The sequence below is a fragment of the Salmo trutta genome, chromosome 13 (genome assembly GCF_901001165.1).
Source record: "Salmo trutta chromosome 13, fSalTru1.1, whole genome shotgun sequence".
Taxonomy (NCBI): Eukaryota; Metazoa; Chordata; class Actinopteri; order Salmoniformes; family Salmonidae; genus Salmo; species Salmo trutta.
This window is the reverse complement of record NC_042969.1, coordinates 15,837,106-15,849,455: the sequence shown is the minus strand read 5'-3', so window position 1 is coordinate 15,849,455 and position 12,350 is coordinate 15,837,106. Positions and strand designations below refer to the sequence as shown.

Genomic DNA, 12,350 nt, shown 5'->3' with positions numbered 1-12,350 from the left:
TGTCTATCCTCCTGTCTATCCTCCTGTCTTTCCTCCTGTCTATCCTCATCTTTCCTCCTGTCTATCCTCCTGTCTTTCCTCTTGTCTTTCCTCCTGTCTTTCCTCCTGTCTATCCTCCTCGTCTTCCCTCCTGTCTTCCTCCTGTCTTTCCTCCTGTCTCTCCTCCTGTCTTTCCTCCTGTCTTCCCTCTTGTCTTTCCTTCTGTCTTTCCTCCTGTCTATCCTCCTGTCTATCCTCCTGTCTTTCCTCCTGTCTATCCTCATCTTCCCTCCTGTCTTTCCTCCTGTCTTTCCTCCTGTCTATCCTCCTGTCTATCCTCTTGTCTTTCCTCTTGTCTTTCCTCTTGTCTTTCCTTCTGTCTTTCCTCCTGTCTATCCTCCTGTCTATCCTCCTGTCTTTCCTCCTGTCTATCCTCCTGTCTTTCCTCCTGTCTTTCCTCCTGTCTTTCCTCCTGTCTTTCCTCCTGTCTTTCCTCCTGTCTCTCCTCCTGTCTTTCCTCCTGTCTTCCCTCCTGTCTTTCCTCCTGTCTTTCCTCCTGTCTTTCCTCCTGTCTTTCCTCCTGTCTCTCCTCCTGTCTTTCCTCCTGTCTTCCCTCCTGTCTTTCCTCCTGTCTTTCCTCCTGTCTATCCTCCTGTCTTTCCTCCTGTCTTTCCTCCTGTCTTTCCTCCTGTCTTTCCTCCTGTCTCTCCTCCTGTCTTTCCTCCTGTCTTCCCTCCTGTCTTTCCTCCTGTCTTTCCTCCTGTCTATCCTCCTGTCTTTCCTCCTGTCTTTCCTCCTGTCTATCCTCTTGTCTTTCCTCCTGTCTATCCTCCTGTCTATCCTCCTGTCTTTCCTCCTGTCTTTCCTCCTGTCTTTCCTCCTGTCTATCCTCCTGTCTATCCTCTTGTCTTTCCTCCTGTCTATCCTCCTGTCTTTCCTCCTGTCTTTCCTCCTGTCTTTCCTTCTGTCTTTCCTCCTGTCTATCCTCCTGTCTATCCTCTTGTCTTTCCTCCTGTCTATCCTCCTGTCTATCCTCCTGTCTATCCTCTTGTCTTTCCTCCTGTCTTTCCTTCTGTCTTTCCTCCTGTCTTTCCTCCTGTCTTTCCTCCTGTCTTTCCTCCTGTCTATCCTCCTGTCTTTCCTCCTGTCTTTCCTCCTGTCTATCCTCCTGTCTTTCCTCCTGTCTTTCCTCCTGTCTTTCCTCCTGTCTTTCCTCCTGTCTATCCTCCTGTCTATCCTCCTGTCTTTCCTCCTGTCTTTCCTCCTGTCTATCCTCCTGTCTTTCCTCCTGTCTTTCCTCCTGTCTATCCTCCTGTCTGTCCTCCTGTCTTTCCTCCTGTCTATCCTCCTGTCTATCCTCCTGTCTATCCTCCTGTCTATCCTCCTGTCTTTCCTCTTGTCTTTCCTCCTGTCTATCCTCCTGTCTATCCTCCTGTCTGTCCTCCTGTCTTTCCTCCTGTCTATCCTCCTGTCTTTCCTCCTGTCTTTCCTCTTGTCTTTCCTCCTGTCTTTCCTCCTGTCTTTCCTCCTGTCTTTCCTCCTGTCTATCCTCCTGTCTTTCCTCCTGTCTATCCTCCTGTCTATCCTCCTGTCTTTCCTCCTGTCTTTCCTCCTGTCTTTCCTCCTGTCTTCCCTCCTGTCTTTCCTCCTGTCTTTCCTCCTGTCTTTCCTCCTGTCTATCCTCCTGTCTTTCCTCCTGTCTTTCCTCCTGTCTATCCTCCTGTCTATCCTCCTGTCTTTCCTCCTGTCTATCCTCCTGTCTATCCTCCTGTCTATCCTCCTGTCTTTCCTCTTGTCTTTCCTCCTTTCTTTCCTCCTGTCTTTCCTCCTGTCTTTCCTCCTGTCTATCCTCCTGTCTTTCCTCCTGTCTTTCCTCCTGTCTTTCCTCCTGTCTTTCCTCCTGTCTTTCCTCCTGTCTTTCCTCCTGTCTTTCCTCCTGTCTTTCCCTCTTTCCTTTACTTCTCACATAATCGATGTCAGAGGATTATTTCAGATATGAATAAATATTCTTTGATTAAATATGTTATTAAAGAGAGATTTAATTTGTTCAGATGAAATGTAAAAAATAGCTGTTCTGGGAGCGGTTATTTTTGGGAGATTGGAGAATGAACGCTTCCTTTTCACTTGTCACTCACAACCAGTATGCGAGGAGAGGAGAGGATCTCTGCAGCCAGTTATCATTTTGACTGAGGTATGAAACGTTCAGACAAGTCAAACCAGGTCTCTAATCACGTCAAATTATAGGACGCAAAGTGTGAGAAGTTAGAGAGGAAGACGATGAATCTGAACAGAAACCCTGTATTCCTCTGCCTAAAACTATAATGTGAATTATGAATGCTAGCTTCAGCTCTGGAAATAGCTCTCTCCCCTTTTTTCTGCCGGGCTGCTAGCTGCCAGCTGTGCATTAAACTTTTATGGGTCTGTTTTGAACTCCTTGAGAGTGCACTACGTTTTTTCGCTCACCTCTGCACTTTCTTCCCCACACTGATTTATTAGAGAGCTCGACACACCTTTACACAGAACTAGTAGCTGCCAAACCTCCCTAAAAGTCTATCTCTTATCTCCCTCTTAGCCTATTCCAGTCCTTTAACCCCCAAACCTTCCAGTAGGGGCCAAATCAAATGGGATTTATGCAGTTATCGATGTGTGTAAAGGTCAAGAGTCTCGTGCAATGGCGAGTAAGGAGAGGGCTCCTGTTGCATGTTAACATGGCTATCAGACCGGGGGCCGGGGTCAGATTGCTCCACAGGCCAGAGCTATGTCCTCGTCTGGGGAAGTAATGAAATCTCAGGGCTGGCTCGGCCAGGGGACCACGCTCATTGGCATTCGTCCCTTGTCCACCTCTCTGTTTCCTAGCGGCAGCCAGGGCTCAGTGTTCAGCTCCCCAGCAGCCACCGTGACGAGGGGACAGCGTGTTGGCTGCTGATAAGAAACACCCTACAACAGGATGGTGGTGGAGTCAGTCTCTATCTCAATTTCAGTTTCAATTGAATGTATTTACATGCCAAGTTCAATTACTTAATTAAATTGTCAAAGTATACATTTAACAAAAAATTGTGGGACCAACAGCAATAAGGCATCAATAATAGTAGTAGTAGTGGAAATGTGATTACCATTACAGCAGCTTCAACAGCAATATTAATGGGACTAATAAAAATACATAAATGAAATAGCTTTAGACCAGTCTCAACCTGAGTGAGAAGCCACATGACAGCCAAACCAAAACCAAAATGGGAAATATTATTGACATGACATTGCACTTTTCACTGGCTGGCCCTCAAGTTGTGGCAGGAGGGCACATATTTGGCTGCCAAAACTGCACATTTAGGCTTTTCACCAAATAAATATTATATTTTTAATTTTATAATTTCAAACTCTTTGTGCTAAATAATAATTTTGGGAAAGAAAGATTATCTTAGGTCTGAGAATTTGTTACAGTGTAATAGGAAATGCAGCTCTGTCTCTACCTCTCCCCTGGAGCAGAGTGAGCACAGCCTGTCCTCTCTGGGCAGCCAGGTTTGTCTGTGACGACCAGTCTCTATAGCCAGACTGTCCTCTCTGGGCAGCCAGGTTTGTCTGTGATGACCGGTCTCTATAGCCAGACTGTCCTCTCTGGGCTGCCAGGTTTGTCTGTGATGACCGGTCTCTATAGCCAGACTGTCCTTTCTGAGCAGCTTGGTTTGTCTGTGACGACCGGTCTCTATAACCAGACTGTCCTTTCTGAGCAGCTTGGTTTGTCTGTGACGACCTGTTGCATCACCCAACTTCTGTTGAGATTCAATTGGCAGACAGAAAGCCTAACATTCTCCTGCAAAATGTCTTGATAAACTTGGGAATGAATTTTTCCATCGATGATAGCAAGCAGTCTAGGCCCTGAGGCAGCAAAGCAGCCCAAACCATGATGCTCCCTCCACCATACTTTACAGTTGGGATGAGGTTTTGATGTTGGTGTGCTGTGCCTTTTTTTCTCCACACATAGTGTTGTGTGTTCCTTCCAAACAACTCAACTTTAGTTTCTTCTGTCCACATAATATTTAGCCAGTAGCGCTGTGGAACATCCTGGTGCACTTTTGCAAACTTCAGACGTGCAGCAATGTTTTTTTTGGACAGCAGTGGCTTCGTCTGTGGTGTCCTCCCATGAACACCATTCTTGTTTAGTGTTTTACATATCGTAGACTCGTCAACAGAGATGTTAGCATGTTCCAGAGATTTCTGTAAGTTCTTAGCTGACACTCTAGGATTCTTCTTAACCTCATTGAGCATTCTGCGCTGTGCTCTTGCAGTCATCTTTGCAGGACGGCCACTCCTAGGGAAAGTAGCAACAGTGCTGAATTTTCTCCATTTATAGACAATTTTAGAGATACTTTTGTAACCCTTTCCAGTATTACGCAAGTCAACAATTCTTAATATTAGGTCTTCTGAGATTTCTTTTGTTTGAGGTATGGTTCACATCAGGCAATGCTTCTTGTGAATAGCAAACTCAAATTTTGAGAGTGTTTTTTATAAGGCAGGGCAGCTCTAACCAACATCTCCAATCTTGTCTCATTGATTGGACTCCAGGTTAGCTGACTCATGACTCCAATTAGCTTTTGGAAAAGTAATTAGCCTAGGGGTTCACATACATTTTCCAACCTACACTGTGAATGTTTAAATTATGTATTCAATATAGACAAGAAAAATACAATAATTTGTGTGTTTTAGTTTAAGCACACTGTGTTTGTCTATTGTTGTGACTAAGATGAAGATCAGATACATTTTATGACTAATATATGCAGAAATCCTTTTCTTGCCACTGTACCTGTGGCACTGATGTTTAGGACGAGGTATGTATTGTTTTTTTGTGTGCTCTAGGGTAACGGTGTCTAGGTGGAAATTGTATTCGTGGTCCTTTTTTGGAACACCATTATATTTGTCTTACTGAGATTCACTGTCAGGGCCCAGGTCTGACAGAATCTGTGCAGAATATCTAGATGCTACTGTAGGCCCTCCTTGGTTGGGGAGAGAAGCACCAGATCATCAGCAAACAGTAGACACCTAGTAGGGTGAGGCCAGGTTGTAACGGTTGTCGTGTGTGGAGGACCAGGACGAAACAGGGAAGTGTATACTCATCTTCTCTTTTTAATATATAAGAAGGAGAAACAAAATAAACACGTATACAATTAACAAAAAAACACCACTAACCGTTCTGTGACAAGGACAAAACAGAATACAACTACCCACAATCCACAATACAAACACACCCCTAATTATAGGACCTTCAATCAGAGACAACGATAGACAGCTGCCTCCAACTGAAGGCCCCAACACCAATTAACTAAACATAGAAATACAAATGACTAGACAGAACATAGAAATAAACTAACATAGAACAATAACCAAAACCCTGGACTAATAAATCAAATACCCCTCTCTACATGGACACATACACACAACCACCATGAACCACATAAAACAAATACCCCCTGCCACGTCCTGACCAAACTAAACACGAACAAATAACACCTTTACAGGTCAGATGTGCTGCAGACCGTTCTAGTGCCCTCACCAATTAGTTTTAGAACCAAGGTTTTTAGGTTTTTCTTTATTGTTACTATTTTCTACATTGTAGAATAATAGTGAAGACATCAAAACTATGAAATAACACACATGGAATCATGTAGTAACCAAAAAAGTCTTAAACAAATCAAAATATGTTTATATTTGAGATTCTTCATATAATCACCCTTTGCCTTGATGACAGCTTTGCACACTCTTGGCATTCTCTCAACCAACATCAACTGGAATGCTTTTCCAACAGTCTTGAGGGAGTTTATGCTGAGCACTTGTTGGCTGCTTTTCCTTCACTCTACGGTCCGACTCATCCTAAACAATCTCAATTGGTTAAGGTTGGAGGTTTGTGGAGGCCAGGTCATTTGCTGCTGCACTCCATCACTCTCTTTCTTGGTAAAATAGACCTTACACAGCCTGGAGGTGTAAACCAGATGGGATGGCGTATCGCTGCAGAATGCTGTGGTAGCCATGCTGGTTAAGTGTGCCTTGAATTCTAAATAAATCACACAGTGTCATCAGTAAAGCACCCCCACACCATAACACCTGCTCCTCCATGCTTTACGGTGGGAAATACACATGCGGAGATCATCCATTCACCCATACCGCGTCTCACAAAGACACGGTGGTTGAAACCAAAAATCTCCAATTTGGACTCCAGACCAAATGTCAAATTTCCACCGGTCTAATGTCCATTGCTCGTGTTTCTTGGCCCAAGCAAGTCTCTTCTTCTTATTGGTGTCCTTTAGAAGTGGTTTCTTTGCAGCAATTCAACCATGAAGGCCTGATTCACACAGTCTCCTCTGAAAAGTTGATGTGTCTGTTACTTGAACTCTGTGAAGCATTTATTTGGGCTGCAATTTCTGAGGCTGGTAACTCTAATGAACTTATCCTCTGAGCAGAGGTAACTTTGGGTCTTCCATTCCTGTGGCGGTCCTCATGAGAGCCCGTTTCATCATAGTGCTTGATGTTTTTTGTGACTGCACTTAAAGAAACTTTCAAAGTTCTTGACATTTTCCGTATTGACTGACCTTCATCTCTTAAAGTAATGATGGACTGTCATTTCTCTTTGCTTATTTGAGCTGTTCTTGCCATAATATGGACTTGGTCTTTTACCAAATAGGGCTATCTTCTGTATACCACCCCTACCTTGTCACAACACAACTGATTGGCTTAAACGCATTAAGAAGGAACAAAAATTCCACAAATGAACTTTTAAGAAGGCACACTTGTGAATTGAAATGCATTCCAGGTGACTACCTCATGAAGCTGGTTGAGAGAATGCCAAGAGCGTGCAAAGCTGTCTTCAAGGCAAAGGGTGGCAATTTGAAGAATCTCAAGTATAAAATATATTTTGATTTGTTTCACACTTTTTTGGTTACTACATGATTCCATATGTGTTATTTCATAGTTTTGATGTCTTCACTATTTTTCAACAATGTAGAAAATAGTAAAAATAAAGAAAAACCCTTGAATGAGTAGGTGTTCTAAAACTTTTGACCGGTAATGTATGTTGAAGAGAGTGGGGCTTAAGCTTCCTCCCTGTCTCACCCCCTGGCCCTGTGGAAAGAAATGTGTGTGTTATTTGCCAATTTTAATCACACTTGTTGTTTATGTACATGGATTTTATAATGTCGTATATTTTTCCCCCAATGCCACTTTCCATCAATTTGTATAGCAGACCCTCATGCCATTGAGCTTTTTAGAAATCAACAAAGCATGAGAAGACTTTGCCTTTGTTTTGGTTTGTTTGTTTGTCAATTAGGGTGTGCAGGGTGATTACGTAGTTTGTCGTACGGTAATTTGGTAAAAAGCCAATTTGACATTTGCTTAGTACATTGTTTTTGCTGAGGAAATGTACTAGTCTGTTAATGATAATGCAGAAGATTTTCCCAAGGTTGCTGTTGACGCATATCCCACGGTAGTTATTGGGGTCAAAATTTGTGGATTGGGGTGATTAGTCCTTGGTTCCAAATATTGGGGAACATGCCAGAGCTGAGGATGATGGTAAAGAGTTTATGTAAAGCCAATTGGAATTTTTGGTGTATATATATGACCGACCAACTGAAATCGGTGTTATGTATTTTAAATTAAATTTGAAATTGTTTTTTTTACATTGGATAAAAGTAAACTCAGAGCTACAAAATGGTATATCATACACTACAGTTGAGGAATAATGGGAAAGTTATTCTGCTTTGAAAGTTGATAAACTTGTAAACTCACTTTTGAGAAAATGGCCTTTGAATGTTTTTGTACTACTACTGGAAAGCCCTTCTTTGTCTACACCCATTCAGCATCGTTCACACCCTCTTAAGCTTTACCCACCCATCTCTTTAAGGGTTGATCCGAGCGTTCTGTACTAACAACAGCAGTCAAGCATCCACCTAACTTGCTAGCTACTTCCAGACACAAATGAGAGAAGAGCTCACTGAACATTACTCGCCCTAGCAGAGCTGGTTAGGCTGTTATGTTATCCAGAGTGTTGGTGACTGCAACTGTGCTGTCAGATTGTCCGTTTGTAAATTCAGAGCGTTTTGCTCTCGGAGCGTTCAGAGTGCAAACTGGACGCTCTGGCCAATGAGTAAGGTTGATCCGAACGTTCTGACCTCATAAAGGCAGTCAAGCACCCAAGCTAACATTGGCTAGCTTGCTACTTCCAGACACAAATGAGAAATCACCTCAAACTGACCATTTCACTCACCCTAGCAGAGCTGGTTAGGCTGTTTTCATGTTATCCAGAGCATTGGTGACTGTAACTGTTTTATTTTTTTATTTAACCTTTATTTAACTAGGCAAGTGAGTTAAGAACAAATTCTTATTTACAATGATGGCCTAGGAACAGTGGGTTAACTTCCTTGTTCAGGGGCAGAACGACAGATTTTTACCTTGTCAGCTCGGGAGTGCTCGGAAATCGGAGTAGATGGCCAGACTGAATTTACGAACGCACCTGTTAAGACATGTAACTAGCTAGCTTGGTAAACAATGAACCATAATCCCAACTCATGACGTTCCTACCCTGCATGAATCTGCAGGTAGCTAGCTAACATTAGGCTATAGCTAGCCAAGCAAATGGCTCAACGATACAAATAATAATCATACACGTAACATTAGCTAGTGAGCCAGCCAGCTAATGTTAGCTAGCTAGCTAGCTAGCTAGGTAAACAATGAACCATAATCTCAACTCATAATGTTACTAGGGGCAGCAGGAAGCGTAGTGGTTAGAGCATTGGACCAGTAACAGAAAGGTTGCTGGATAGAATCCCCGAGGTGACAAGTTAAAAATCTGTCGTTCTACCCCTGAGCAAGGCAGTTAACTCACTGTCCCCGGGCGCCGAAGACGTGGATGTCTATCAAGGTAGCCCCCCACACTTCTCTGATTCAGAGGGGTTGGAAGACACATTTCAGTTGAAGGCATTCAGTTGTACAACTGACTAGGTATCCTCCTGCATGAATCTGCTAGCTAACATTAGGCTATAGCTAGCCAAGGAAATGGCTCAGAGATACGAATAATAAGATCATACATGTAATGTTAGCTAGCGAGCCAGCCAGCTAACGTTAGCTAGCTAGCTAACAGTACACTTTAACTTGAAATGAAACCACTTTCTGTCAAAATTAGAAACGTGTAAAAACTGAAAATGTAGCTAGCTAGACTATCTTATCCGTATTCATCATTCATGGATGGACGTATCTCCCTTAGTTTGAAGATGTAATCCAGAGATAGGCGTTTTCTCCATCTCCTTAGCTATCATACTCGAATTCCACTGATTTCAAAACTCGGTCCTCCAGAAAGTGGAGAGCAACACTTATGCAGTTTTACTACATGATACATTTTTTAAAAAGCCACGTTAGACGAGATTACCTAGACATACTGACGAGCTCAAATAGACAGAAGCGTGCTATATGGCAGAAGAATCCAAACTCATCTCTCAGCATGTCCAGCCCACTCATTATGTCAGCCAATCATGGCTAGCAGGAAGGTTGCTGACTTTTTCTGTGGCTAAACCAACTAGGCTCATAATTTAACAGTTGTATTTGTATTCACAGATGGCATTCAAGTTTGTTATTAAGGCATATGAAAGTTCATGTTTGAGAAGGCATTTCTGGCAAAAAATGCATTTTGATATAAAAAAAGTTTACTTTCAAACGTCTCTCCTGTGAAGTAGTGACCCGTGACATACGCCTGGTTTCCTGAAACGGGTCACATATTTTATCATTTCATTTAGGATACCATCAACCCCACAGGCCTTTTTGGGTTGGATGGTTTGTATTTTGTCCTGTAGTTCATTCAGTGTAATTGGAGAATCCAGTGGGTTCTGGTAGTCTATAATAGTTGATTCTAAGATTTGAATTTGATCATGTATATGTTTTTGCTGTTTGTTTTTTGCTATAGAGCCAAAAAGACTGGATAAGTGGTTTATCCATACATCTCCATTTGGATAGATAACTCTTCATGCTGTTGTTTGTTTCGAGTTTTCCAATTTTCCCAGAAGTGGTTAGATTCTATTACATTGAGCTGATTTCTGATGTGCTGTTCCTTCTTTTTCCGTAGTGTATTTCTGTATTGTTTTAGTAATTCACCATAGTGAAGGCATAGACTCAGGTTTTCTGGGTCTCTATGTTTTCGGTTGGATAGGTTTCTCATTTTATTTCATAGGTTTTTGCATTCTTCATCAAACCATTTGTCATTGTTGTTAACTTTCTTAGGTTGTCTCCTTGACATTTTTAGATTTGACAGGGAAGCTGAGAGGTCAAATATACTGTTTAGGTTTTCTACTGGCAAGTTTACACCTTCACTATTACAGTGAAACATTTTGTCCAGGAAATTGTCTAGAAGTGATTTTTTATTTTGTTGTAGATTTACACTCTACTTTCCTTCCATCTTTAGCATTTCTTAATATTATTCAGTTCCTTTAGCTTTGATGCCTCATGATTGAGCATAGCTCTGTTCAAGTAGAGTGTTATTTTGGTGTGATCTGATAGGGTGTCAGTGGGCTGACTGTGAACGCTCTGAGGGACTCTGGGTTGAGGTCAGTGATAAAACAGTCTACAATACTACTGCCAAGAGATGAGCTATAGATGTACCTACCATAGGAGTCCCCTCGAAGCCTGCCATTGACTATGTACATACACAGCGTCTGACAGAGCTTCAGGAGTTGTGACCCGTTTTTGTTGGTTATGTTGTCGTAGTTGTGTCTAGGGGAGCATATGGGGGAGGGAATGCTGTCACCTCCATGTAGGTGTTTGTCCCCCTGTGTGCTGAGGGTGTCAGGTTCTTGTCCAGTTCTGGCATTTAGGTCGCCACAGACTAGTAGATATCCCTGGGCCTGGAAATTGTTGACCTCCCTCTCTAGGATGGAGAAGCTATCATTGTTAAAGTATGGGGATTCTACTGGGAGGATATAGGTAGCACACATGAGGACATTTTTCTATGTTGAGGTCATTTCCTTTATTAGTTTCTAGCCAGATGTATAATGTTCCTGTTTTGACTAATTTAATAGAGTGGGTTAGGTTTGCTCTATACCAAATGAGCATACCCCCTGAGTCTCTTCCCTGTTTCACACCTGGTAGTTTGGTGGGTGGGACTACTAGCTCTCTGTAACCTAGAGGGCAACCCGTGGATCCGTCTCCTTTATACCTTGTTTCTTGTAGGATGACCATGTCTGTATTTACAATTTCTTTAGTGAGGTCTGGGTTCCTGCTCTTTAGGCCAAAGGCAGATGACCTCAGACCTTGTATATTCCAGGATGAGATAGTAAAAGCTTTGTGTTCCATAGTGTCTAGTGTTATTTTTGTGTGGTTTAGGCACAGACCATCACAGTAGATGTGAGCAGAGCATGTTGAGCATCTGATACATACCTCTTCGGTCACAGGACTGGGCTTGGGTGGGTGTATTAGTGGGGGTTGGGCCTGTAGCTCTGCTCACGGCCTGGGTATATGTCCTGCTGTCATGCTGAGGTCCTTGCCGTAGGGGCGGGGGCATGCGGTGGGCAGAAGGGGCATAGGTCTGATATGGGGGGGCCTATATAGGGTGTGGCCAGGGTTTGCTAGGGGTGGTCTTAGCTGGTTGGGGTGTGGCTGGTGAGGCTGTGGTCTGGGTGTAAGTCCTCTTGGTGTGGGTTCTCTTGTTGCAGGTGTCTCGCTGGTCTGGGCGGGGTGTCCGTTGCTCTGTTGCTCCTGTGTGAGGTGCTGGGACTACGGTTGAGGGTGATGTTCTTCACGGTCCTGGCCACAGTTAGGATTGCTGCTTTGTAGATGTGGACCTGGTCTTAAAGGCCAGGGTGGAGTGGTGGGCCAGGTAGACATTAGGTTTTGAGGAACAGTCTCACAAAATGCTTGCATGGGGGTCACCCGCTGCATGGTGGTCATCCGCTGTATGGTGGTCACCCGCTATATGGGGGTCACCCGCTGTATGGGGGTCACCCGCTGTATTGTGGCAGGGGGAAAGTATTTTCGTGGTAGCAGGGTGGAGATAACCACTTGTGCGTTGAGGAAAGTGGAAGAAGCTTTTTCAATCACTCCATTGAGTGCTGTGGCCACCCTTTCCTGCTGGGCCCTCAGGTCATTTGTGCCTGTGTGAATTATGATGTGGCTAGGGGATCCTGTGTTGTCTGTCCTATTGTGGTGTTGTGGTCCAGGTCTGAGGTGGGCTGTTCTGCTGGCTTGTCTGGAGGAGTGTCCTGGTCTCTGTCACACCTCAGCTTTCTCACCTCTTCATTCAGTGCCATGTGTACCTCTTTAAGTTCTCTCACCTCAGTCCGTAGAGCAGACAGCTCTCTCAGACAGCCGTCAATCTCCACCTTCCGCCCTCCAGATGTTGGTGGTTT

The 12,350-nt window shown here is 43.6% G+C and overlaps 1 protein-coding gene across 1 annotated transcript in view; it reads left to right on the top strand.

Annotated features, from left to right (window-relative positions):
* Positions 1 to 12,350, top strand: part of LOC115205301 (dystrophin-related protein 2) — a 201,349-nt gene that overhangs the window by 47,099 nt on the left and 141,900 nt on the right. The gene's annotated exons all lie outside the window — the stretch shown is intronic.